Genomic DNA, 26,168 nt, shown 5'->3' on the forward strand with positions numbered 1-26,168 from the left:
GACACACACACACACACACACACACACACATATACTGTATACATGTTAGCAATAGCACTTTTTAACAGAGCCAGCATATTGCCCCCACAATCTGGGTCCTCATTTTACCTACCTCGGAAGGATGGAAGGCTGAGTCAACCTTGAGCCGGTGATGAGATTTGAACCGCTGACCTGCAGATCTACAGTCAGGTTTAGTGGCCTACAGTACTGCACTCTACCTGCTGCACCACCTCGGCTGCCCAAATGTTCTGCCACTGCAATGAAAAATCTTGAAGTCACTAGGCCTAGGGGGACACACTCTATATATTAAATCTCAGTTGAAACCAGTTCCTTTTAGTGGGTATTTGTAATTCATATTCTTAATTTTGTCTTGCTTTTGTCTATGACCATATGCTTTAACAAATTAAATTCAGAGTCTAATGGACAAAACAGTAAGAAGTGCTGTGTTTGCTTAGTAACAGCCGGCCGGTTAGAGCCGTGCGATTGGCGTCCCTATCCATGGTACTGATAGGTCGCGTATCCACAGTTACATTGTAAGCGGGAAAGTTACTGTGTATTGATTGGTTCCTGCCTCAGCCTGTGTGTAGTACATTAGACCGTGTATGTTGCTATTGCTTTTAAGCCCGTACCTGCCAGCCTGGCACGAGTTCTGTATTAAACATGATGATTAATTAAGGCCTCACTTGTTATACTGGCGACGAGGACTCGAGCCATCCATTGCGGAATTGTTATACATAGACACTGACAATAAGTGAAGATGTCCGTGCAACTTACTTTTGCCCCCTTTGACCCACAAGGGGAGACGTGGGACTCCTATGTCGTCCACTTCGATTGCTTCCTGATCTCCAATGGCTACATGGAGATTTCTGGGGATAGGAAACGTTCATATTTCCTCGGGTTTTGTGGCCCAGAGATGTTCAAGACAGCCCGAGCACTATTTGCCCCAATCTCCATCCACGATGTTTCTTGGGAAGATTTCTTAAAGACTTTACAGGACCATTATGCCCCCGCGCCCTCGCGGTGTGCGCGGCGTTACAAATTTTATCAGAGGAACCAAGCCGAGGGAGAGTCGATTAATGACTATGTGGCCGCTCTTCGCCGAGCGGCTTTATACTGTGAGTTTATTGATCTTAATGACTATCTGCTCGACAGGCTAGTTTTTGGAGTGAGGGATGGTCGCCTTAAGCGGCGACTCCTGGCCATCCGCGATCTGACATTTCAGGCGGCGCTAGCGGAGGCTCGTGCTTTCGAGCTGTCCACGCAATCGTTGGCTGCCATGGACAGCGTTGTAACTGTCACTCAAAAGGTATCGGAAAAAGCGGATAAAGCCAAAGTCTCCCCAGAAGAGGAAGGCAGTTTGGGAATGGAGGAGGAAGATGTTTGCAAGCTGGCGGCAAGCCGGAGCCGAGACCAGCCTCCTGCACGGCCCCGGCCCCCTCTGTCACCTTGTCGGGGGTGCGGGGGTAATCATTTTAGGTCCAACTGCCCTTCCCGAGACTCGGCGTGTTGGCACTGCGGTGCCAAGGGCCACATTGCCAGGGTCTGCCGCTCTCGCAGATCTTCTCCAGCCACCACCAGGGAGCAGAGGGAGCCCCAAGGTTTCAACCCCCATTGGCAGCGGAAATTTTCCTCAAGTGGACGCGAGGATTGCAACGCCGTCTACAGCCAGCCACGTTTGGCTACCACGTATGTCAGGGAGACGTCTGACTCCACAGAGAAAATTTCGGTAGAGGTTCAACTGGGGGGTTCGCGGTGCCAGTTGCAGGTGGACACTGGCTCTGCCCATTCGCTAGTTTCTTGGGCTACACTAAAACGTTGTTTCCCCACTATGAACAAGGGTCGTTTACAGCCATGTACTTTACATTTAACAGACTACCAAGGAGCACCGATTCCGGTTCTGGGAGAGGGTCGTTTTGCGGTCCGCTTCAAGACTTTTGCAGGCAGATTGCCACTGATTGTGGTAAATGGGCCATTCTCTAACCTTTTAGGATTAGACTGGTTCAAGTCGTTAGGACTCTCTGTTACGGGGGTAAATGCAGTTAACGAGACTGGGGGTTTTGAGACTTTGGCTAAGGAATTCCCTTCAGTCTTTGATGGCAACTTGGGATGTTACACGGGGACCCCTATTTCATTTAGAAAGATTATTATATGGGCTGGAGGGAACGGTCCCATATTTTGACGACGTTCTGGTGTCGGGGAGTTCCATAGACAAATTGATGACAAGGGTAAGGAAGGTATTATCCAAATTCAGGGACGCGGGGCTTAAGTTGAAAGCCAAGAAATGTGTGTTTGGGGTCCCTAAAGTGGAGTTCTTGGGGTTCACTGTAGATGGGGAGGGAATCCATCCTACCTCTGAGAAGACACGGGCGATTAGGGACGCCCCTAGGCCAACATCCAAGGCTGAACTTCAGGCCTTTTTAGGTCTGCTGAACTTCTACGCGGTTTTTATTCCGCATAAGGCGTCGGTGGCCGAGCCATTACACTGGTTATTGGACAAACACTCAAATTGGCATTGGGGTGAAAGGGAGGAGGTCGCATTCAAAGGAGTTAAGGCAATACTCACCTCTAACAATGTTCTGGCCCAATACTCACCTGGGTTGCCTTTAGTGCTCACCTGTGACGCTTCACAGTACGGGGTAGGGGCAGTTTTGAGCCACAGACTGCCCAACGGAGCAGAAGCCCCCCTGGCATTCTTTTCCCGCACCTTGGCAAAGGTGGAAAGAAACTACGGACACATAGACAAGGAAGCGCTCGCATTGATAGCAGGGGTCCAAAGATTCCACGACTACCTATATGGCCGGCATTTTGAACTGGTAACCGATCACCAGCCATTATTGGGGTTATTGTCCGGCACCCGCCAAAGCCCGACTGTCTTGTCCCCCAGAATGTCACGTTGGATTGTCTTTTTAGCTAACTATTGTTATACCCTGATTTACAAACCTGGGCGCCACATAGCGCACACAGATGCCCTCAGTAGGTGTCCCTTGACCGATGTTTTGGTTGACCCCGCTCCAGCATGCTCTGTCTTCGCTCTCTCTGAAGGGGCTATTACTTTGTCGGCGCCCGAAGTGACTTGGGAGACAGGGCGGGATTCCATGTTGGCCCAGGTAAGGCAATGGGTACTAAGGGGATGGCCGTCAGCTACCCCTGCTGAAGATTTTGTCCCGTTTTCCAGATGTAGGACAGAACTCTCCGTTGAGAAAGGGATCCTGCTGAGAGGGAGCAGGGTGGTTATTCCTGGAAGGCTTCGCAGCCAGGTGTTGGCACTTCTGCACAGAGGCCACCCCGGCATTGTACGCATGAAAAGTCTGGCTTGAGATTACGTTTGGTGGCCAGGTATGGACAAAGAAGTGGAACAACGGGTGGCGGGGTGTGCTGCATGCCAGGAGAGTCGTCCATTACCCCCCCCGATCCGAGCCGTTAGCATGGGAACCGCCTGCTGGGCCATGGGCTCGCATACATATAGATTTAGCTGGTCCCTTCATGGGACAGACATTCCTAATCATAGTAGATGCCCATTCCAAATGGGTGGAGGTCGTGCACCTGAAGTCAACTCAGTCCTAGGCCATCATAGATGCCTTAATGACATTATTTGCCACGCATGGGTTCCCCGACCTCCTGGTCTCGGACAATGGCCCACAGTTTACTGCGCTACTGTTTGAATCATTCTTGGCTCAGCTGGCATCAGACATGCATTAACTTCGCCGTGGCATCCGGCCAGTAATGGTCAGGCGGAACGGGCAGTTCGGTCAGTAAAGGATGCCCTCAAAAAGATGCCACAAGGTTCCTGGCAGGCAAGGCTGGCTGATTTACTGTTAGCACAACATGCCACCCCCTGCTTGGCTACAGGTAAGACCCCAGCGGAGTTGCTAATGGGTCGCAAGCTTCGGATTATTTTAGACAGGTTGCACCCATGGTATTCCCAGACTGTTCCATGGCCAGAACCCCCAGCAAGAGAGGTGAAGGTAGGAGATGCCGTGTTTGTGCGCACGTACTCCGGGGGTGGACGGATTTGGGAAAGAGGAAGGGTAAGCCGAGAGCTGGGGCCTCGGTCTTTCGAAATAGATTTAACCGATGGCAGGATTTGGAAAAGACACCTGGACCAGATCCGTCTGGACAGAGGGGGTGACAGCTACGGAAATAATGATCAGGAGCATTGTCTCCTAGTAAGGAATCCCGAGGAGCCAGCCCTAGCGGCATTTCCGCGAGCAGAGAACATTCCGGCTCCTGAAATGGAATTAAGGGAACCTAACCACGAGCCTAAAGTTGATCCTCCAATCGAGCCTCGGCGCTCGGAGAGAATTCGCCACAAACCAGCATATTTGAGGGATTATGTATGTATTTTTCAAGGGGATAAGAGTGCTGTGTTTGCTTAGTAACAGCCGGCCGGTTAGAGCCGTGCGATTGGCGTCCCTATCCATGGTACTGATAGGTCGCGTATCCCCAGTTACATTGTAAGCGGGAAAGTTACTGTGTATTGATTGGTTCCTGCCTCAGCCTGTGTGTAGTATATTAGACCGTGTATGTTGCTATTGCTTTTAAGCCCGTACCTGACAGCCTGGCACGAGTTCTGTATTAAACATGATGATTAATTAAGGCCTCACTTGTTATAAGAAGTAACTAGTGATGGGCTACCAAAACTTTTACTACCCCACTGCAGGCGTGGCTTATGGAGGATGCCATGCATTTTCTTTCAAGATCTTTCAGTGCAAATTGGGTGCTCTGGGTCGAGCTCCATTTTCGCTACCCCCACTGCGTTTCCCCCCATCCGGGCAGCAGCCCACCTCTGGAAGTAACCCTGGAGAAAGCAACCTCCTCCCTCCTGGTCTTTCGTAAAGCTCTGGAGACCTATCTCTGCTGGCGGGCATGGGGACCACGACCCACGAGATTGCCCGTGGCCGATATGAATGATTGAATTGGATAAATGGAGATGACTGCATAAGGGTTTTAGATTTTTATTAATTTTGTATATGTTTTTTAAAATAATTAGATTTCTCATATATATTGTTTGCATTTACAATGTTGTATGCCACCCTGAGTCATTTCGAGAAGGGCGGCATGGAAATCTAATGAATGAATGAATGAATGAATGAATGAATGGTAAAAAAAAAACCTGGACACACATACAGCCTGGGAGAAACCCCTCTCAGCAGTAGCAACAGCGAAAGAGATCTCGGAGTCTTGGTGGATAATCAACTAAACATGAGCCAACAATGTGCAGCAGCAGCCAAAAAAGCCAATACAATCCTAAGCTGCATCAACAGGAGAATACACTCCAAGACCAGGGAAGTCTTAATACCACTCTACTACGCCCTGCTCAGGCCACACCTGGAACACTGTGTTCAGTTCTGGTCACCACACTTCAAAAAAAACATTGAAACTCTGGAGAAGGTGCAGAAAAGAGCAACCAAAATGATCAGGGGTCTAGAAACCAAGACTTACGAAGAGAGACTGCGGGAACTGGGCATGGATAGCCTAGAGAAAAGGAGGACCAGAGTGGACATGATAGCAGTCTACAGGTATATGAGGGGTTGCCACAGAGAGGAGGGGAACACTTTATTCTCCAGGGCACAGGAGGGCCGGATGAGAAACAACGGCTGGAAGCTGACCAAGGAGAGATTCAACCTGGAAATAAGGAAGAACTTCCTGATGATCAGAACGATCAACCAGTGGAACAACCTACCAGCGGACGTTGTGAACTCCAATACTCTGGGCATTTTAAAGAGGAAATTGGACTGCCATTTGGCTAGGTTGCTATAGGGTTCCTGCTTAAGCAGGGGGTTGGACTTGATGACCCGCATAGTCCCTTCCAACTCTAACAGTAAATAAATAAATAAAAAGAATGAATGAATGAATGAATGAATGAATGAATGAATGAATGAATGAATGAATGAACAATATCCACTGCAATTAAAAGAAGAATTAAAAGTGGGAGAAGAAAATCAGGAAGGACTTTGTTTTCTTTGTTGCCTTTGTAAACAATCAGCTCCAACTTTGGAGAACCTTCTTAAACTTTTAGGAGAGGGGAGCATATGGTCCAGGGGTGGATTCTGGCTTACCTCATTGTCAGATGCCCGCATGCTTTGTGCTAAAAAACCAGCCTCTGTGCATGCGCAGAAGCAAAAAACAAGATGGTGGCACCTACAGCAGTGGCAAGAAAGCCAGTTCAAGGGCATGATAAGCCTGGGTACTGCCGGTTGGGTGAGCAGGGGGAAATTCCTGCTACTGGCTCTATAGAACTGGTCTGAACTGGCAAAACCCCATCTCTTATAAGGTCCAGAAATTGTACACCTTTGCATTAGATCAGTGATGGTGAACCATTTTTTCCAAAGTATGTGGGCGTGCGCTATCACACATGCGTGAGTGCCCATATCCATAACTTAATGCCTGGGGAAGGCAAAAACAGTTCCCCACCTGGAGGCCCTCTGGAAGCTGGAGGTAGCCTGTTTCCTAACTTCTAGTGGGCCGAGTAGGCTCATGTTTTGCCCTCCCCAGGCTCCAAAGGCTTCCCTGGAGCCAGGGGAGGGTAAAAACGCTCTCCCCCATCCTGCTGGAGGTTCTCTGGAAGTCATAAACACCCTCCCAGAGCCTCTGTGTGAGCCAAAAATCAGTTGGCCAACACATACATGCATGTTGGGGCTAGGGCAACAGTTCACGTGCCATCAGATATGGCTCCGTGTGCCACCTGTGGCACCTGTGCCATAGGTTCGCCATCATTGCATTAAATTGTACTAATCCACTTCCATGGAAATCCACACTAGATTTCGACTGTAACTCACATTTGGACAAATGGGAGAATTGGACCAATCTGAGCCAGTAGATCTTTATGGATTGAAGGTAAGAAGGAGAGTTATGGCTGAACAAGGTAAACAGTAAAAAAAAAAAAAAAGAACAAAACAATCCCAATAAGATCTTTCTTTTGTTAAGGTTCTGTTGCCCCCCCCCCCACTCCCCAATTATTAAGTTTGCATTAGATTTTGAAGACAGTAACTTTAATCTTGCTCTTAAGTGAGCCACATAGCACCATAGTGGAGGCTGTTAGAAATATTCCGGTCCATGCACATTGTTGTGGTTGGCTCTGGCCCAGCTCCTGCCCCAGGGAATGTGGAGGTGGATGCAGGGGAAACTTCAACATGTCACAGGCCTGTGTTATTGCCAACAGAATCAGTTCAAAGTTTAGTTTCCTCGGCCGAAGAAGAAGGTGGGAGTGACTCGGCAGAGGGGGGCTTGGCACACAGTCCAGGCAGTCAATCTCCCTTATCTTCCATTGATTCAGATGATGACGTTTTGGACCCACGCAAGCGCAGAATTATGTGTAGAAGAGACCAAGTAAGAACATATTACAGGAGATAAGGGAGGCCACCTGTGTTTGGGTGGGGCTCCAGTAATTAGGACTGCTGCTATAAATAGCAGCATGTGGGTTTGGCTGTTGTGGAAGAATATCTGATCGCAGTTCATCAGGAATCCTGTGTGTTTCTGGACTTTGTTGCTTTTTCACGCCTTTGAAAACAAAGCAGAGCAATGTGTGTGTGTGTGTGTCTCACTTCGTTGGAAGAAGGGGTGTGAAGTTTCTTCACAGCTGCTAGCTAAGTACTTAATGACTGCTTAAAGGTAATTGTACAGACTACCCAGTTGTTTTGGGATGAGTGCTCTTTGCAATACAAAAAGAGTGCTTTGTTTATTTTGAATTTTGTGATAAAGAACATTGTTTTGAATTTTCAAACGTGTGTGTGTCTGAAATTTGTACCCTTGAATTTTCGGGAGGCTCCTATCAGAGAGCCCGGCAGAACAAACATCAGCAGTGCTCATCTAGGAAACAGGGGCTGGGGTTTTAGGGAAGTGGGCACAAGCAGGTTGATATTGAACAATTTAAATATATGACTGTTGTTAGATTGCAGAAGCATTACATAGTTTTTGTGCCCCTCTCCTCTTTTCAAAATAAAGTGAAAATTACTTTTGCAGTGATTATCTATTTCAAATGGTTTATGATGATTTCTTAATAGGTGGTGGAAACACTTTTGGGTGAAGATGAAAACGGGAATGGAGGAGGCAGGAAGTTTTATCTGAAAACCCCAGGCAAAACTGAAGCAGGCAGATTATAAAATTAGGATTTGGCAAGAATATTGTGGTTAGAACTGTTACTCTAGCAGCTACCCTTTTCAAAGAAGTGCCCAGGGGCCTTTAATAACCACAAATGGCCAGGAACTCATTTTTATGGCTTATTCAAACGGCATCACTTCCAGCAACAGGAGAAATGAAATGTATTTTTCTGATTCTTGAAATGATGAACAGCTCTGGTACTAAATCACCACTTGTTTCAACTGTCACGTTGCCTTAGAAAGTTTTGCCCCTATTTTTCACTATCCCAAACACATTTTACATAGTTCTCCACGAACAAACAAACAGAAATAAACCATCAAAACATAGGTTGACTCACCACACAGAGAATCTATGTTTCTCCAACTCCTCCTGATAAGACCGTAATACTCCATCATCAGCATCAGGTCTGATCTTAGAACTGCTTGGCACAACCACATCATGTTGATCATTCTTCTTCATCTGAAATTAACATTCATAAATAACATTCTTGAAATAGCTGAAAATAGCAAGCAGGAGACCTTAGGGCTCCTTACTCAAATTGCCTATTTTTAGAACAACTATATTTGTTTTAAAACAATCCTGTTCATTCTGCAATATGGAGGATTTAAACTGATAACTACCAAGGTGTGGTGGTTAGCTCTGGCCCAGCTCCTGCCCCAAGGACTGTGGATGTGGGGGAGACATCCATATGTTGCAGGCCTGTTTTGCCCCCAGTGGAGTCTGCTGATGAAGGCTCCTCTGACCAAGAAGACATGAATGACAGGGAGGAGGAGAGTGTGGCAGACAGGTCAGAAGGAGATCAATTATCTAGCTCCTCCTTGGATTCAGAACAAGAGTTAATGATACAGCCACGCATGCGGAGAGCGATGCATAGACAACAACAACTGAGAGATTATTATCAAAGAAAATGAGGCCACCTGTGGTTGGGTGGGGCTGTGGTAATTAGTGAGGCTGCTATAAGTAGTAGCCTGTGGGTTTGGCCATTGTGGAGGATTATCTGATCGTTGTGTTTCCTGCCTGCTTTGCTGACTTTGATCTTTGTGTGCTGATTTCCCCCCGCTTTGAAACTAAACCAGAGCAAAGTGTGTTTCACTTTGTGAAAGAAGAAGGACTGTGAATTACCTCACAGCTGCAAGCTAAGTATCACAGAACTGATAAGGGACTTGTACAAATTACCAGTTTGTTTGGAGTCGAGTGCTCTTTGCTCTACAAAAAGAGGGCTTAGTTTAAGTGAATTTTCATTATAAAGAACATTGTTTTGAATTTTCAAACATGTGTGTGTCTGAAATTTGTACCTGTGAATTTTTGGGAGGAGTGTACCAGAGAGCCCGACAGAACACAAGGAAATTTCATTAACAATGATTCATCTTAGATCTTGCAAAGGTGCTGAATTTATCAATGTTACATTTCAATAGAAGAGAATATATGTAGCTCAGGGCTGTACTTTGGAGCCTTTGTGCTCTTTGAACTTGGTGATTTGCTTACAGCTGTTTAATTACCTGTCTAAGTAATATAATCAGTGCTCATGTGGGTTGCTGCCTCTTTATACACAGTATGGTAGCGTAAGCTACTGTACATAAACAGGGAACAAACCCCCTCACTCACGAGCATTGAGAGCACCAAGGATTCCCCAATGTTACAGTTAGCAATAACAATAGCACTTAGACTCATATACCACATAATCCTCTCTAAGAAGTTTACAAAATCAGCATATTGGCCCCAACAATCTGGGTCCTCATTTTACTGACCTTGGAAGGATGAAGGCTGAGTCAACCTTCAGCTGGTCAGCATCAAACTCTTGGTATGTGGGCAAAGTTTGCTTGCAATACTGCATTCTAACCACTGCATCACCATTTTAGGCTACAATTGCTTTAAGACCATCTGAACGATTAGGAAATAAGTTTCTGGCGGTTTGACTTTGTTACCTGGTCAATTTTGCTTCAGAGCAGAAATCATCAAAGGTAACTTTCTATCTGAGAAACTTTGTATAATTTATCTAAATGCACCCAGAAACAAAGGTTGTTTTGTAGTTTAGTAAAGAAAGAGTTACTTTTTTTCCATTTTGTGGTCACATCTGTCTTGCTTGCAGACAAATGATATTTCTTGCAGATATTCCAATGTGCCACTGTCATTACTTTGTCATGCTATTTATTTCTAGGTGTTATGCTCTTATTTTTATATTTCTAAAATATAAGCGTAAAATGGATGCATCTTTTATTTCCCCTTTGCCTGTTCCCCTAAGGTTTTCTAATATCCATCCCAGTAGTAGGCCCTGCAACTTAGGCAGCGGCAGTGTGAAAAGCCTTAGCTATTTCAAAACAGATTCACCTGCAAAGTGCAGATACTCAAGGCACACATTGAGTAAGCATCTGCATTGTTACGCCGAAGGTGCAACACAGAAAGCATTAAATGAATTACTGTGTACATGAGCATCATTCACTGGGCTCTGTTTGATCATGCACATGACTCAAAACCATTCAAGTCAAAGACAGGAGGGTGTGACGCCTGGAACCATCTTCAGAAACATTTTCTGCCCTTTAATAACAACATATTAATAACTGAATTGCACACAGCACAATGCTCTGATCAGCATCAAATAAGATGTCACTGCTTCATGCAAACAAAAGAGCCAAAATAGCAGCAATTAGACTGAGTTATAGAAGTCCCCTGGATGGCCCTGAAAATCACTCATCCTCGAAATGTATCCTATACTTTTTTTCCCAACGATGGTGCTTTTGCTTGCTTGCTTGTTTGTTTTAAAGTAAATAGTAATGGACGTGACTCAGTCAAAATTAAGCATTTTTTTTTTAAATCAATAGCACTTCAGTCCTTTACATATCTAAACCTAAAACCATTGAGATGAATGAAAAAAATTCAATGAATTAAAAAATGAACACTTTATTTATTTATTTACTTACTTACTTACTTACTTACTTACTTACTTACCTATCTATTTATGTTTTTGTTTGTTTGTTTGTTTGTTTATTTGTTTGTTTGTTTGTTTGACAAACATGTAGGAGATAACAGGCATGAGTTCAGATCGCGAGAGCCACCGTGGGGCTTCCAAGATTCGCCCATGTTTCTTCAACACTCTGTGGCTTGCATTGGCTGCCGATCAGTTTCCGGTCACAACTCAAAGTGTTGGTCATGACCTTTAAACCCTACATGGCATTGGACCAGATTACCTCCGGAACTGCCTGCCACCGCACGAATCCCAGCGACCGATAAGGTCCCACAGAGTTGGCCTTCTCCAGGTCCCGTCAACTAAACAATGTCATTTGGCGGGCCCCAGGGGAAGAGCCTTCTCTGTGGCGGCCCCGGCCCTCTGGAACCAACTCCCCCCGGAGATTAGAATTGCCCCCACCCTCCCTGTCTTTCCTAAACTACTCAAGACTCATTTATACCACCAGGCATGGGGGAGTTGAGATATTCCTTCCCCCTAGGCCATTACAAGTTATGCATGGTATGTTTGTGTGTATGTTTGGTTTTTATAAATAAGGGTTTTTAGCTGTTTTATTATTGGATTGTCACATGCTGTTTTTATCATTGTTGTTAGCCGCCCTGAGTCTACAGAGAGGGGAGGCATACAAATCCAATAAATTATTATTATTATTATTATTATTATTATTATTATTATTATTATTATTATTATTAGTATAAACATGGAATGAGCACATGAAATGAGTAAAAATAAATGGGGACAGTAGGACAGGGACGGTAGACACTCTGGTGCGTTTATGCACCAGGGGTGGGTTCCACTTACCTCCACCACTGATTTGCATCACGATGTTTCACGCATGCACATTTGCTCCACTGGTGTTGGCGTGTCCCCTCATTCATTTTCACTTCTGCACATGCTCAGAAGCAGGGTTCAGCCCAAAACACAGCTGAGGAGCTGATCAGCTGTGCTTCAGGTGAAGAAATAAAGGTCAGTATGAACCCAGGGATGGGTGGGAGGGCTGCTTTTCAAATGGAGAAGCAATCCAAAGATGGGAAAAATTGCTAAAAATTCCAAAAAAAGATGGCAGTGCCCATGGACCAGCACCGACCAAACCAGATCCATGATGCTAATATCACGTCACCAGCGGGTCACTAACAGTTCAGACAATCTGGTTTGAACTGGGAGGAACCTACTCCTGTTATGTATGCCCCCTTTTTCAATAAATTAACACCCAATCTTGCACTTGGGGAAAAGGAATCCTCAATCTGAGTATTGTATTGGCAGTTCTGTGGTAGCAAAAACTTCAGAAGAAAAGGATTTAGGGGTAGTGATTTCTGACAGTCTCAAAACGGGTGAACAGTGCAGTCAGGCGGTAGGGAAAGCAAGTAGGATGCTTGGCTGCATAGCTAAAGGTATAACAAGCAGGAAGAGGGAGATTATGATCCCGCTATATAGAGTGCTGGTGAGACCACATTTGAAATACTGTGTTCAGTTCTGGAGACCTCACCTACAAAAAGATATTGACAAAATTGAACGGGTCCAAAGACGGGCTACAAGAATGGTGGAAGGTCTCCGAGTCTGCGGAGAGAGGCGGCATACAAATCTAAAAAATAAATAAATAAATAAATAAATGAATGAATGAATGAATGAATGAATAAATAAATAAAGAAAGAAAGAAAGAAAGAAAGAAAGAAAGAAAGAAAGAAAGAAAGAAAGAAAGAAAGCATATCAGGAAAGACTTAATGAACTCAATCTGTATAGTATGGAGGCCAGAAGGAAAAGGGGGGACATGATCAAAACATTTAAATATGTTAAAGGGTTAAATAAGGTCCAGGAGGGAAGTGTTTTTAATAGGAAAGTGAACACAAGAACAAGGGGACACAATCTGAAGTTAGTTGGGGGAAAGATCAAAAGCAACATGAGAAAATATTATTTTACTGAAAGAGTAGTATATCCTTGGTACAAACTTCCAGCAGACATGGTAGATAAATCCACAGTAACTGAATTTAAACATGCCTGGGATAAATATATATACATCCTAAGATAAAATAAAGAAAATAGTATAAGGGCAGACTAGATGGACCATGAGGTCTTTTTCTGCCGTCAGACTTCTATGTTTCTATGCTTCAATCTCAATAAGTCTCTATAAAAATTTCCACAAGGCAGTGGCAACCACTTCGACACTGTTACCAAAAAGGCATGGACAAGCCCATCACTTTGGGTCTCTTCAGTCCCTCAAAAAGAGTTATGCCCCTTCCCCTTTCTCACCGTTTTCCTTAAAAGAGAAAACAGTGCAGGAACATACTACTTTTTTTCTGAAACTCTCTGGGTCCCAGAGACCACCAAAAATGGCTCAGGGGCTCCAGACAGAAGGTTATGGAATTTTATTCTTAAAGGCATGCATTAGGCTATTAATCTATTATTTGATATACTGCCTCTGTACCACTGTTTAACTAATGTTGTTGGAAATAATCCAATGTTAAAAAGAAAAACACTATAAATTATCTTTTTCCGCAGATGTAGTAATATTTTAATGATTGATGTAATTTAATTTAATATTCATAATATGAATGTGTTAGTAGAATAATGGCATTGTAGAGAGTACCAGGAATAAAATATATTTTAAGCCTTTGTCAGGTAAGTTTCAGGATAAATTTGAGGCTGAAAGCAAACTGGATGTCAGAATTAACAGTAGAAATTACTTAGAAGAGAATAAAATCCAAAACCAAGAAAGATAAAAATCTCAGAAAGGATCTTAACAAATTATTCAGAAAACTATCAGAATAGACAATTAGTAATACTACAACATCTACAAAAATATGAGAGATGAAAAGAGTCATGCTAAAAAAAGAAGTCTTCCAAAAAATTCCCAAACTCAAAAGAAGGTTCCAAATTTGAAATGACACAAAAGAAAAACAATGAATAGATAGTACCTGATTTCAAGAAGGTCAAACAAAAATGGAAAGAATATGCTGAAATTCTGTAGGTAGAAATGTCAACTTCAAAGAGAAATACCATTTAATTAGATGCACATCTAGCACAGTCGATGATATTACCAAATCAGAAGGCAATAAGAATTGATGGAATATTTATAGATATATGAACAATGTAGAAAGAATTTAGTTATGATCAAGATATACCAGCAAATCTGGAGAATGACACAGTAACCAACAGATGGCAAAAGACCAAAGATCAATACCAAAGGATGCTGACTTAATAGTGTCTTAATAGTGAAAACTATTGCATAATATTCTTAACTTTATACATTAGCAAAATAATACTTAGGCTTATGCATTAATGCAGATTAATGCCCCACATGGATGCCAATTGTTCAAACTGGGTTTACAAATGACCATAAAGAATCAGATGTTTTTGATGGTGCATCCTGGATAAGTGAGAAAGACATTTTGCAGGAGACGCGGAGTAACGACACGGACACAAGAGCTGGATTTAAAACTGGGTCATTTTATTTAACATACATTTGCATAATTTATTAATTAAATTAGCATAATTAGCATAATTAACTCTGACCCTAACAAGGACCTGCAGGGTCAAACAATTGCTTCCGGGGCGGAAAATGACGTAGAATAAAATTCCGGGGCAACTTATGGGCGTAGCTCCATGCTAATCCAGGTGAGGGACCCCTCCCTCACCTGAGACTGTTGCCATGCACTTGCATGTGGGAGGTCCCACCGGCTAACCCCTAGAAGGGGACTTAAATGGGCGGGACCCAAAGACAGGTTCCCCCCAACTGCTCAGGTCGCCAAAACCACAAGCTTGGAGAGAACCTGTCAATCATCCCCAAAGATGCCCAACAGAGAACACGCAGTTGCTAAACCACCACCCAGTTTTCCGCCCCTAACCTGCCTACCCAAATGACCAAAGGCAAGCCTATTAACCTAAACAGGTGCAAGCACCCCCTAACCGCTTATCCCTCTCCACAGTGTGGAATAGGAGAAAAAACGGCCATAGCTAAGAGGCCAGACCGCCAAAAATTCCTATTCGGCCCCCTAAGGGCGACCCAGAGTAGCACACTGTAAAAATAGGGAGGGCGGGCGGGTGTCTGCTTGCAATGACGGTCCGGGTGAACAGGCTGAGCCCGGGCCTGCCCGCCCCTTTATAGGGCTGGCAGGCCCCGCCCGGACACATCATTGATCAGGCCACCCTGGCCTTATCATTGGCCGAAATCTCGCGATCTCGCGAGATTTCGGCTGAGAAAACATGGCGGCTACGCCATGTGTCCTGTGTCTTCCCTAGCCCTCCAGCAAAAGGCGCCGGTGAGTGAGGTCCACCGGCGCTATTTTTTAAATCAGCAGATGCTAAATGACCTTTGATTTCAGTGAACATTCTTAGAAAAATAGCAGTTCTAGGACATTTAATTTTTCTCGTGCAAGAATTAGACACAGGTTAGAAAACTACAATCCAGACAGAACAAAATGGACTGGTTCCAGATTGGTAAGCAATGACAGAAGGCTATATATTTTGCCCTTATTTATTCAATCTATATGCAGACTATATTGAGAGAAAATGAATTGGAAGAAGATGAAGGTGGTTTTAAAATTGAAGGGAAAAACCCATCAATAATTGGTCAATGACACTACTCTGGTATCTGCAATTGAAAATTTTCTATTCATGGGACATTCCCAGTGAAATCCTTGGAAAAGATATTCAGATGCCAGCATATGTCTACAAACATCAGAATCTTGCAGACAATGGTAATTCCTTTTGACACATAATGAAAGCAACTTGATAATGAGACAGGATAGAAAAAGTATTGATCCTTTCAAATTTGGGTGTTAGACATGATTTGCATCAGACGTGAAATGAGCACTCAGACACTGAGCTAGGTAAAAGGGGGTTACTTTATTAACATATTTACAGAAAGACCAGCAGAGGTCACTAAATGGGGTGGAATTTCCTCACAAAAGCCGCCCCGAGTCTTCGGAGAGGGGCGGCATACAAATCGAATAAATAAATAAATAAATAAATAAAACATACTTGGGCAACTAATGGGTGTAACTCCTTGCCCGGTCAGGGCAAGGCATGAACAGCCTATGCTCCTCCGTATAAGCCACTCCCTAAGCCTATAGGAGGGCTCCTCCCCATGACCCAGAACCAGAAATGACGTAGGTGAGCCCCAAGGGCACCCCCTTTCCACCATTCTGACCAGGTAGGCAGCATGAGTTGTGTAATGGGGGAGCCCATCATCTTCTAAAAGATGACCAAGGGAGAACAAACAGTTGCTGCACGAGTCCCAGTGACCAGTTAGGTCCCACAGAGTTGGCCTTCTCCAGGTTCTGTCAACGAAACAATGTCATTTGGTGGAACCCAGGGGAAGAGCCTTCTCTGTGGCGGCCCCGACCCTCTGGAATCAACTCCCCCCGGAGATTAGGATTGCCCCCACCCTCCTTGCCTTTCGCAAACTCCTCAAAACCCACCTCTACCATCAGGCATGGGGAAATTGACTCCCCCGAGCCGTTTCCCATTTTACGCAAGGTTTAATCTGAGATGTATGATTGTTTTTTATATTCAGGGTTTTCAATTGCTTTTTATTGTTGGATTTGTACCATGTTTTGTGTTGTGAGCCCCTCCGAGTCTCCAGAGAGGGGCGGCATACAAATCGAATAAATCAATACTCAATCTAATCTAATCTACTAATATCCTTTTCTGCCCCGTTTCTGCCATACAGTGACCAAGATTAAGCAACAGATTGTAGAAACGAGAGTATATTTCCAAAACAGATGCACCCCCTAACCAAATTCCCCCCCACTCATCAGGATGGAGTAGGCGAAAAAACAATCTTGACTAAATCGTGTTGCGATTGCAAAAAATTCCTACTCGGCCCCAGAAATAGGCAACTATTAAAACACTCTGAATTGAGTGAAGGGCGGGTGGGTGTCTGCAGAGAAGGCAGACAAGCTGGAAAGGATGGCGTGAGAGGTGAGCCAGCCCTAAAATAGGGCTGTAGGCCCGCCCACGCCTACCAGCAGCCCTGCACAACCCGGAAGTGACGCTGGGCACTCTTGCGCTATCACGCGACAATGCCAGCCAAGAGAGAGATCCCAAGTTAACCCACGCCTCTGCAACTGTCGGCCAGGCATTTAAGTGCCTGGCCTCTCAATTCTGAGAACATGGCAGGTACTGAAGAAAACAAATGGGTCTTTGAACAAATCAACATATCTTACTTGAGGCATAAACGACCTTTAAAAAAATTATCATATTTTGGACATATTGTTCAAAGACCTAACTCACTTGAGAGGTTTAGGTTGTCAGAAATAATTGAAGGAAAGAAAAGAAGATGACCAGCAGTTAAGAGCCTCGGTGTTGCAGTGGTTGGAGTGCAGTACTGCAAGCTATTTCTGCTGATCACCGACTGCCAGCAGTTTGGCAGATCGAATCTCAATATGCTCAAGGTTGACTCAGCCTTCCATCTTTCCAAGGTTGGTAAAATGAGCCAGATTGTTGGGGCCAATATGCTGATTCTGTAAACCGCTTAGAGAAGGCTGTAAAAGCACTATGAAGCGGTATATAAATTTAAATGCTAATGCTAAAATGCCAAAGATTGAAGGTCTTACAATAATTTTATTTATCTATTAAATGTATTTGCCCTCCGTCTTGCCACAAGCTAACTCTTAATTACAGCAGTGATGGGTCTATTGTGGGAAGACCTGAATGATCAAGTTGGGGAGAGATTTCCATAGAGAAAAAACCCATCTAGTTACATGATCTCTAAGAGATGACATTGATTGGTTGGTACGTAATAAACTAATAAAAATTGAAGATTTGAGGAGAGGAAAATAATTTTGGACTAAGCACTCTATGCCCAGGGGAGGATTAATTGTAGCAACTAATATTTTTTAAAGTGTGTTACAAAATGTAACCATTAGTCAAATGATGTAAATTGACATGTTGATGTTGTTTTTGTATTTGTGCCCATTACAATGAAGTTTCACAGAAATCTGTTTTCTTCATTTCAGAGGAAAAAAAGCACTTCAATAGACCAAGTTCCTTTCTTCTGATTCATAAAGAAAGTTTTCAATGTCATCCTTGACTCTGTATTGGTTATTGCAACTAAAGCCACAGAAGTCTGCCACCAGACTTGAAATTTGGAGCCTAGAAAATTTAGAACTATGCCGCCTTCAATCTGACCTTAGTGTAACACACAAAATTATCTGCTACAATGTCCTACCTATCAGTGACTACTTCAGCTTCAGCTGCAGCAATACACAACTCACAATAAATGCAAACTTAAGATAAACCACTCCAAACTCGATTGCATAAAATATGACTTCAGCAACAGAGTGATCAATGCCTGGAACACATTACCTGACTCTGTAGTTTCTTCCCCAAACCCCCAAAATTTTAACCTTAGATGGTCTACCATTGACCTCACCCCATTCCTAAGAGGTCTGTAAAGGGCATGCTTAAGCACACCAGCTTGCCTATCATCCATATCTTACCATCCCCATCAGTAATGGGCAGCCAAAATTTTTACTGCTACACTGTGGGTGTGGCTTATTTTGTGGGAGTGACTTAATGGTCATGTGACTGGGTAGGAGTGGCTTGCCAGCCATGTGACCAAGTGGGAGTGGCTTGAGCGATCATCATCGTTCAAGTGAACTGTTAAGTCCTTGACTTACAACCTTATTAGTGTCGCTCGCTGGGTGACAATTTGCTTCGTGTTTCCCACGCTCTCCTTCCTGGGATGCCCCCCCCCCCACCTCAGGCTGGGTAGCTAGGCAAATGGGTTCTGCCAGAAGCATAAATGCTACCAGCACCGCTTCCACCCATGCCTTCTGCTTGCACCTCATGTGGGAGGTGGCTGCATGAGGCTGGAGGGGAGCTGGGCAGGAGAGAGGAAAGCTCATCCAAGGCCAGTAAGGAGGAAAGAGGAAAAAAGCAAGGAGCGCAGACGCAGCAGTAGCAGCAGCAGCAGCAGTGGGGAAAAAGGAGAGTCAAGCCTAGATCAGTAATCCAAGAAGTGACAGCCGCCAATCAGCTGGAGCTGCACATGCATCTTCATTTCCACGGGTGGAACTGTGTTCCACCCCGTCCTGCCTGCTGCCCACCCCGGTCCTCATGTATTCATAACATATCATGTACTCATAAACAGACTTGTATTACTTACATATATATTCACAATCATGTTTATACTTTATCTGTAATCATACACACTCGTGACAAATAAATAAATAAAAATAATAAATAAAAATGTACCACTGGCTGCTTTTCCAACTATACATGAATGCATGGTATGTATTTTGCAAAATGTGCTGTATAGTTGGAAGTATGTATTTTGCCTAGGAAGCTGTATAGCACATAATACTCTGGTAGAAATGAAAGGATAAGAAGGATGAAAGCATCCATGTGAAAAGCTGAAATGAAAATAAATGTAATAGCATTGTTTAATCATTTTCTTGTGAGTTGGGTGACTTTAATTTGTGGAGGGGCTTTTTTTTTTTTTTAGCTTGTATTCTTTCTTTTATTTTCTGTATCACTGAGCTCATTACTTTTAACTCTAGATAGATTTCCTAGTAGAATGCAGTGTAATTCTTCAACAGCCATAAACAGTGAGGAGTTGCTTAAATTAAAGATCAATAAAATTACAGAAGGAAAAAAGAAAATGTGTCATAAATAAAAGAAGGAGAGGCTGGCAAAATGCTGCGCAATTAAACACGATGAAAGTCTAAAATGAAATTAAATTTGGTTGTGATACATTCGCCATCCTTTTCTTCAAGACATTCACCACAGAATTAGAAGGGATTTTTTTCCCCCTGTAATTTAAATGTTAAGCGGCCAGATGTGTGTCTTATGCTTGAAGAGTTGAAGCTTTGCATTATTTAGCATATTAAGATTCACAGAATTTAAAAAAGGCTCCCTTTATTGCCTCAAGGTTCTAATTAAGTAAACCTTAGCTTGGTACATTTAAAACTACTTTCTTGGGATTTTTTTTTCCTTTTTGTACTTTCTATAGGCACATCAGTGCATGAAATATGGAAAATACTTAAGATGCTACAGATTCTCTTTGGCTTGAGGAATTAAACCAATCTGTTATTTCAAGACCTTAACGGGGTCAGCAATCAGAAAGATATCTAACATCTTCAGACTACATTTTTTTAATAAAAATGTAATAATCATAGGGGTTTTTCATAGGTAGCTGAAAGAAAACTTGTGTTGTAAAATTCTATGTAAAATTTCCTTTAAAGAAAACGATGTGAAAGGCATAGAGCAGTTTGCCTTAGCCAAACTCTTTCTATATCATTTTATAATTGACCACAATATGATATACAGTGCTAATTAGATGCCCTATCAACTATGAGATGATGGAAGATGAGTTAGAACACCAGAAATTGTAATTAAAATGAAAATCTTACTGACAAATCTGCAGACAATTACTGTATATACTGTATTCAAACATAGTCATTTCTACTGACCATTTTGCTGTAACTGTTTTAGAAGTTAGCCCCACAAAGATTACCCTTATCCATTCTATCATTCTCAAACGTCTCATGCTGATGATTTATCTCCTGTATCACAAAAGGAACATCCATTGAGTTAACAAATGATACATCTTGTGCAGTGAAGGGCTGCAAAAATGTTTACTACCACTTTGTGGGTGTGGCTTATTTTGTGGGTGTGGCTTGCCAGCCATGTGACCAGTTGGGAGTGGATTGACAATCATGTGACCTGGGGTGGCTTAAACATCATGTGACTGGCTTAAAGGTGGCCAACGTGACATCACTCAAGTCAAGGGTTTGGGTTAGGGTTAGGGCTAGGGTGCCTGGCCTCTCCTTGCCTCAAAGAGATACAATTTCCCTATCTATTTACTATTACTGAACATCCAAAATATACTATTTAATTCTATGTATATATGTCATATGCGTACATACATATTAGACACAGGGACACAAAAATGTACATTATCTACTATATAAACTGTATGTACACACACACACACACACACACACACACACATGGACAGCTATTCTAAAATTATACACATTCAACCTCATTTACTGCAATGGGAAAAACATACCCAGAGCCCAGAAGGGGGAAAAAAATGTTTTAAAAATTTTTGTACCAGTTCTGTGTACCTGACCCAAATTTTTCTACCAGTTCTGCGTACTTAACCATAACCATAGGAGCCCATCACTGATCTTGTGTTTTTAATGTTTTTCTACATGTAGGATATTTCTTTCACTACAACCTTACCCAGTGAAAACATGACAGTCCATAACTGATTCTGAGATATATCAAATCACCCTGTGAGGACACCAAGTTATTACTTGGTTTTATCCAACGTTCCTGTGCTGTCACCTCAGACAGAAATAGTTAGCTTGTATGAAGACATGTTTCTTTAAGACATTGCATTAGGGGAATTGCAGTTAGATTGCACTCTGGGTAATGTAGTTTTACATGTGACCACATCTGTGTATTCCTATTGGCTCTGACCCGGGATGAGGGGTAATTGGAGAGAACATTCACTAAGCAAGCCAGCATGCAGACCCAACATGTAGAACAACATGAGGGCAGAGCTGGGATGATTCAACATATTTTTATCTGTACAATGGGAAAGACTACACTGTAGAAGAATTGCATCATAACTGCGAGTTATCATTGTTATCACTGTAATAAAATAATCTGTGATATCTCGTTGTGCTAAATTAATATTATGGGAGAGCCCACCCGGCTCAAACAGCATAGTTCCTCAATTTGATGCTGTTCAGATGAATTCAGTTATAATTCCAATGTGCCCTAATGAGATCTCTACTTCCATTTGGCATTGAAAGTGCATCTTTGGGCCCAATGAGAATATACCTGTTGAACAAAACTCTGCATTGGTGATAGGAAGGGCATCCTGCCAGTAAACACTGAGCTCCATTCAGTGGCTCAGACCCCATCCTGCAAGGGATTATGGGGTTATTAAAAGAAGAATATTGAAAGTGCATCTTTCTTGAGATAGAAGTATGAAGATTTAAGGCAGGGGTAGGCAGCCTGGCTAGCAATATATTTTGTATCAACAAACCCTTGCCATTGGCCATAATTGAGCTGGGGTGGCGCAGCAGGTAGACTGCTGTACTGCAGACCACTGAAGCTGACTTGTAGATCTGAAGGTCAGCTGTTCAAATCTCATCACCGGCTCAAGGTTGACTCAGCCTTCCATCCTTCCGAGGTGGGTAAAATGAGGACCCGGATTGTGGGGGCAATATGCTGGCTCTATTAAAAAGGCTATTGCTAACATGTTGTAAGCCGCCCTGAGTCTAAGGAGAAGGGCGGCATAAAAATCAAATAAATAGATAGATAGATAGATAGATAGATAGATAGATAGATAGATAGATAGATAGATAGACAGACAGACAGACAGACAGACAGACAGACAGACAGACAGACAGACAGACAAACAAACAAATAATGGAGATCATCAGTTCTTTATATATTTTATTTTTTTTACTATATTGTTATTTTCGATTTTTTATTTTCTGTACTTCCACTGTTTTCTTTGTTCTTTTATTTTTCACAATGTATATCAGTTTTTACCTTTTTAATTATGTTTAAGAAAATTACTTTTAAAAAACTTTAATCCACTTTAAATCACTAGCTATCATCCTGTTCCCTACTCCTTTCTCCATCCATGTCTACCAATTCTTTTGTCTCCCTTGCCAGCATTTCCAGTACCAGTTTCCCATGAGAAAGTTTCCTAGCTTATGTCATCAACTTCTATTACAATTCTGACAGATTATTGATGAGAAAGTTTAGAAGGGAGTTACAGAATCAAAATGCAGAATCAGAATGCAGCCACTGGAAAAGGCCTCTTTGGTTAATATAATTTTCATTCTACGTTTGTGGTGCAGTGAAGTCAACTCTTTCCCCTCTACGGCCTTAAACTTATCATAAGCACAGCCAACAATTCATAGGTTACATCTTGACAAGCAGCCTGCCTGTTTCTGTTCTCTGTGGAAATGAAAGCATATTCACTTTAGCTTGACAATATAAAGCTGAAAGCAGATATATGGATATTGCTCTTGCTTCAACATCTGGATGGAAATTGGAATGGGAAAATTTATTAATAAAGTTGTCGATTGATCATATTGTAGTAACCTATTAAGAAATCCAATGCCATCTGTAGCAAACTGCAATGACACCCAATATGTGTACCAGGGGTGGGTCCTAGCTTATCTCACCACCATTTGGATCGGGAGTCACTGCTCACAGCCACTGATGCCCTCATCACCTCGAGGTTCGACTACTGTAACGCTCTCTACATGGGGCTACCTTTGAAAAGTGTTTGGAAACTTCAGGTCATGCAGAATGCAGTTGTGAGAGGAATCATGGGCTTTCCCAAATATGCCCATGTTACACCAACACTCCGCAGTCTGCATTGGTTGCTGATCAGTTTCCGGTCACAATTCAAAGTGTTGGTTATGACCGAAAAAGCCCTTCATGGCACCGGACCAGATTATCTCAGGGACCGCCTTCTGCTGCACGAATCCCACTGACCAGTTAGATCCCACAGAGTGGGTCTTCTCCGGGTCCCGTCAACTAAACAATGTCGCTTGGCAGGACCCAGGGGAAGAGCCTTCTCTGTGGCGGCCCTCTGGAACCAACTCCCCCCAGAGATTAGAATTGCCCCCACCCTCCTTGCCTTTCGTAAGCTTCTTAAAACCCACCTCTGCTGCCAGGCATAGGGGAACTGAGATACTCTTTCCCCCTAGGCCTTTACAATTTTATGCATGGTATGTCTGTATGTATGTTTGGTTTTATAATAAGGGTTTTTTAGCTGTTTTAATATTGGATTGTTATATGCTGTTTTTATTGCTGTTGTTAGCCACCCCGAGTCTACGGAGAGGGGCAGCATACAAATCCAATAAATAAAATAATAAATAATAAATTTTGGTTCCTCCCATGCTGTGTGGCTGTGCTGTAGCGCAGTGTCAATTTTTTAAAAAATAAACCAAAAAAAGGCAAAAACAAGATGGAGGTGCATGCACAGTGCTGGAAACTCAGCTTCTGCATATGCACAGAACAAAAAGTCAGCAAAAAATTCCAAAAAATATTTATCTCCCTTCTCCCAAAAAAATGGTGGCATCCACAGACTACCACCAATGGAAGCATGATTTCACCAGCAGTTTGCTAATGGCTCTATAGAACCGGTGCCAACCAGGAGGAACCCATCTCTGATGTTTTCGGAGAGGGGCGGCATACAAATCCAAATAATAAATAAAATAAAATCATCACACATATGCTGCAATTATGAATTTGTGTCCCTATGTACTTAAGCTCATTGCATTTGTCTGAGGTTATGATGCACAAGTCATCATCTATAACCACTTGCTTCCCTGTAGCCATCTATGAGACAAACCCCCTGTCTATTTTGTGAACTACCTAGTCCTTGAGTTAAAAAAATAAATTCTTCGTCATGGCGCAGCAGGTAGAGTGCTGTACAGCAAGCCACTGAAGCTTACAGTACATACACAGTCAACAGAAAGGAGGGGAATGGAGGGGAACGGAGCAGAGCGGAGTGGAGCAGAGATCAGCGCTGAAACTGAGGTGACCCTGTCTGCTCGTGAGACCAAGCCGCTGACGATCCAGGCTGGTGGGAGCAACCTGCTGTCGGTGGTGGAGGACATCTGCGGAGATATGGTGGGCGAGGAATGTCCAGAAATAACACCTCCCCCCCCGCATGGCACCAGTGGGTGAGAGCTGCTGGTGCCAAGGGGGGATAAAATGAAATGAAGGAGACAGACGCCCAGTATGAGTGCTCATGGAGACTAATGTGACCAGAAGAACTAGAGGGGGTGAGAATTATGGAATTAACTGCCAGAATCATCATGGCCAATTAGATTGGGGATATTGTTTATCATCTAACCCCTGTTTTTGTCATCGTTTGTCATCTCCCCCCCCCCACCATTTTCCCATTTTCCCATTTTCCCATCTCCTTCTCAACTACTGCTAAGACCAAAGAAGAACTGCGCCCCTAGTGGCAAGATTATAGAAAAACAGCAGACTTTAAGACTAAGACTATATGGAAGATCTATAGAGGACTTCATACATGGATTGGTTGATTGACTGATGATTGATATTGATTAAGATCTGATTTTATATTTTTATACTATCTTATTAACTTATTAACTTATTCAGATTTATAATTTTATATGTTTTAATGTTTTAAATTGTTATTAACTGCTATTTTAAATTGTTATTAATTTAATCGTTTTTTAATATAATTGGGGGTTCTAAATTAATGGATGATTGGGATAAATATACTTGTGGGTATGAGTGGAATGACTGTCATGATTGGGTTGGTGGGGGTGGGTGGGGTTATGGTATGGATGAGATGACTGATAGTAGTATGAATGATAGATTTGGCCCACCTGACACTCGGGAGACAGGGGAGGAAGGGGCACCGATCTCTGGGGTGGCAGAGGGTCGGAATATTCCAGTGTTGCTGGGGAGAGGCAGATATGGCGGGGGCCACAGAGTTAGCTGTTCCAGGGGAACGAGGGACCGTTGCTTAATAACGGTCCCTTGTTCTGGCCCTGTGAGCCCAATCTTGGGTACTGGTGATGAGTGTAACTCTGGCCCTGGGCTCAGGTTGCTGCTGCTTAATGCCAGGTCAGTGGTCAATAAAGCTCTCCTCATCCGGGATTTGATCCTGGATGAGGAGGCCGACCTGGCATGTATTATTGAAACCTGGCTGGGCCCAGAGGGAGGTGTTCCTCTCTCTGAAATCTGCCCAGCCGGGTTTCAGATATGGCATCAACCTCGACCCCACGGAAGGGGGGGAGGAGTGGCTATTATAGCCAGGGAGAGCCTTTGCCTACGTAGACTCATTGCTCCGGAAATTGCTGGTTGTGAGTCTCTCTTGATGAGGTTGGACTTAGGGGTTCAGGTGGGCTTATTTCTCACGTACCTGCCTCCCAGCTGTGTGTCAAAAGCCCTGCCTGTGCTACTCGAGGAGGTAGCCAGGTTGGCGGTGGAGTTCCCCGGACTCATTGTCCTGGGGGACTTCAATCTGCCGTCACTCGGTGAAACCTCTAGGTTGGCACAGGAGTTCATGGCCACCATGACAGCCATGGACCTGACTCAAGTAGTACAGGGTCCGACTCACGAGGGAGGGCACGCGCCT

General features: G+C 43.4%; 1 pseudogene; it reads right to left on the reverse strand.

Moving 5' to 3' along the window:
- Positions 1-8,433: 8,433 nt before the first annotated feature.
- LOC139165454 (uncharacterized) overlaps positions 8,434-26,168 on the reverse strand; it is a 186,195-nt pseudogene continuing 168,460 nt past the window's right edge.

The sequence above is a fragment of the Erythrolamprus reginae genome, chromosome 3 (genome assembly GCF_031021105.1).
Source record: "Erythrolamprus reginae isolate rEryReg1 chromosome 3, rEryReg1.hap1, whole genome shotgun sequence".
Classification (NCBI taxonomy): Eukaryota; Metazoa; Chordata; class Lepidosauria; order Squamata; family Dipsadidae; genus Erythrolamprus; species Erythrolamprus reginae.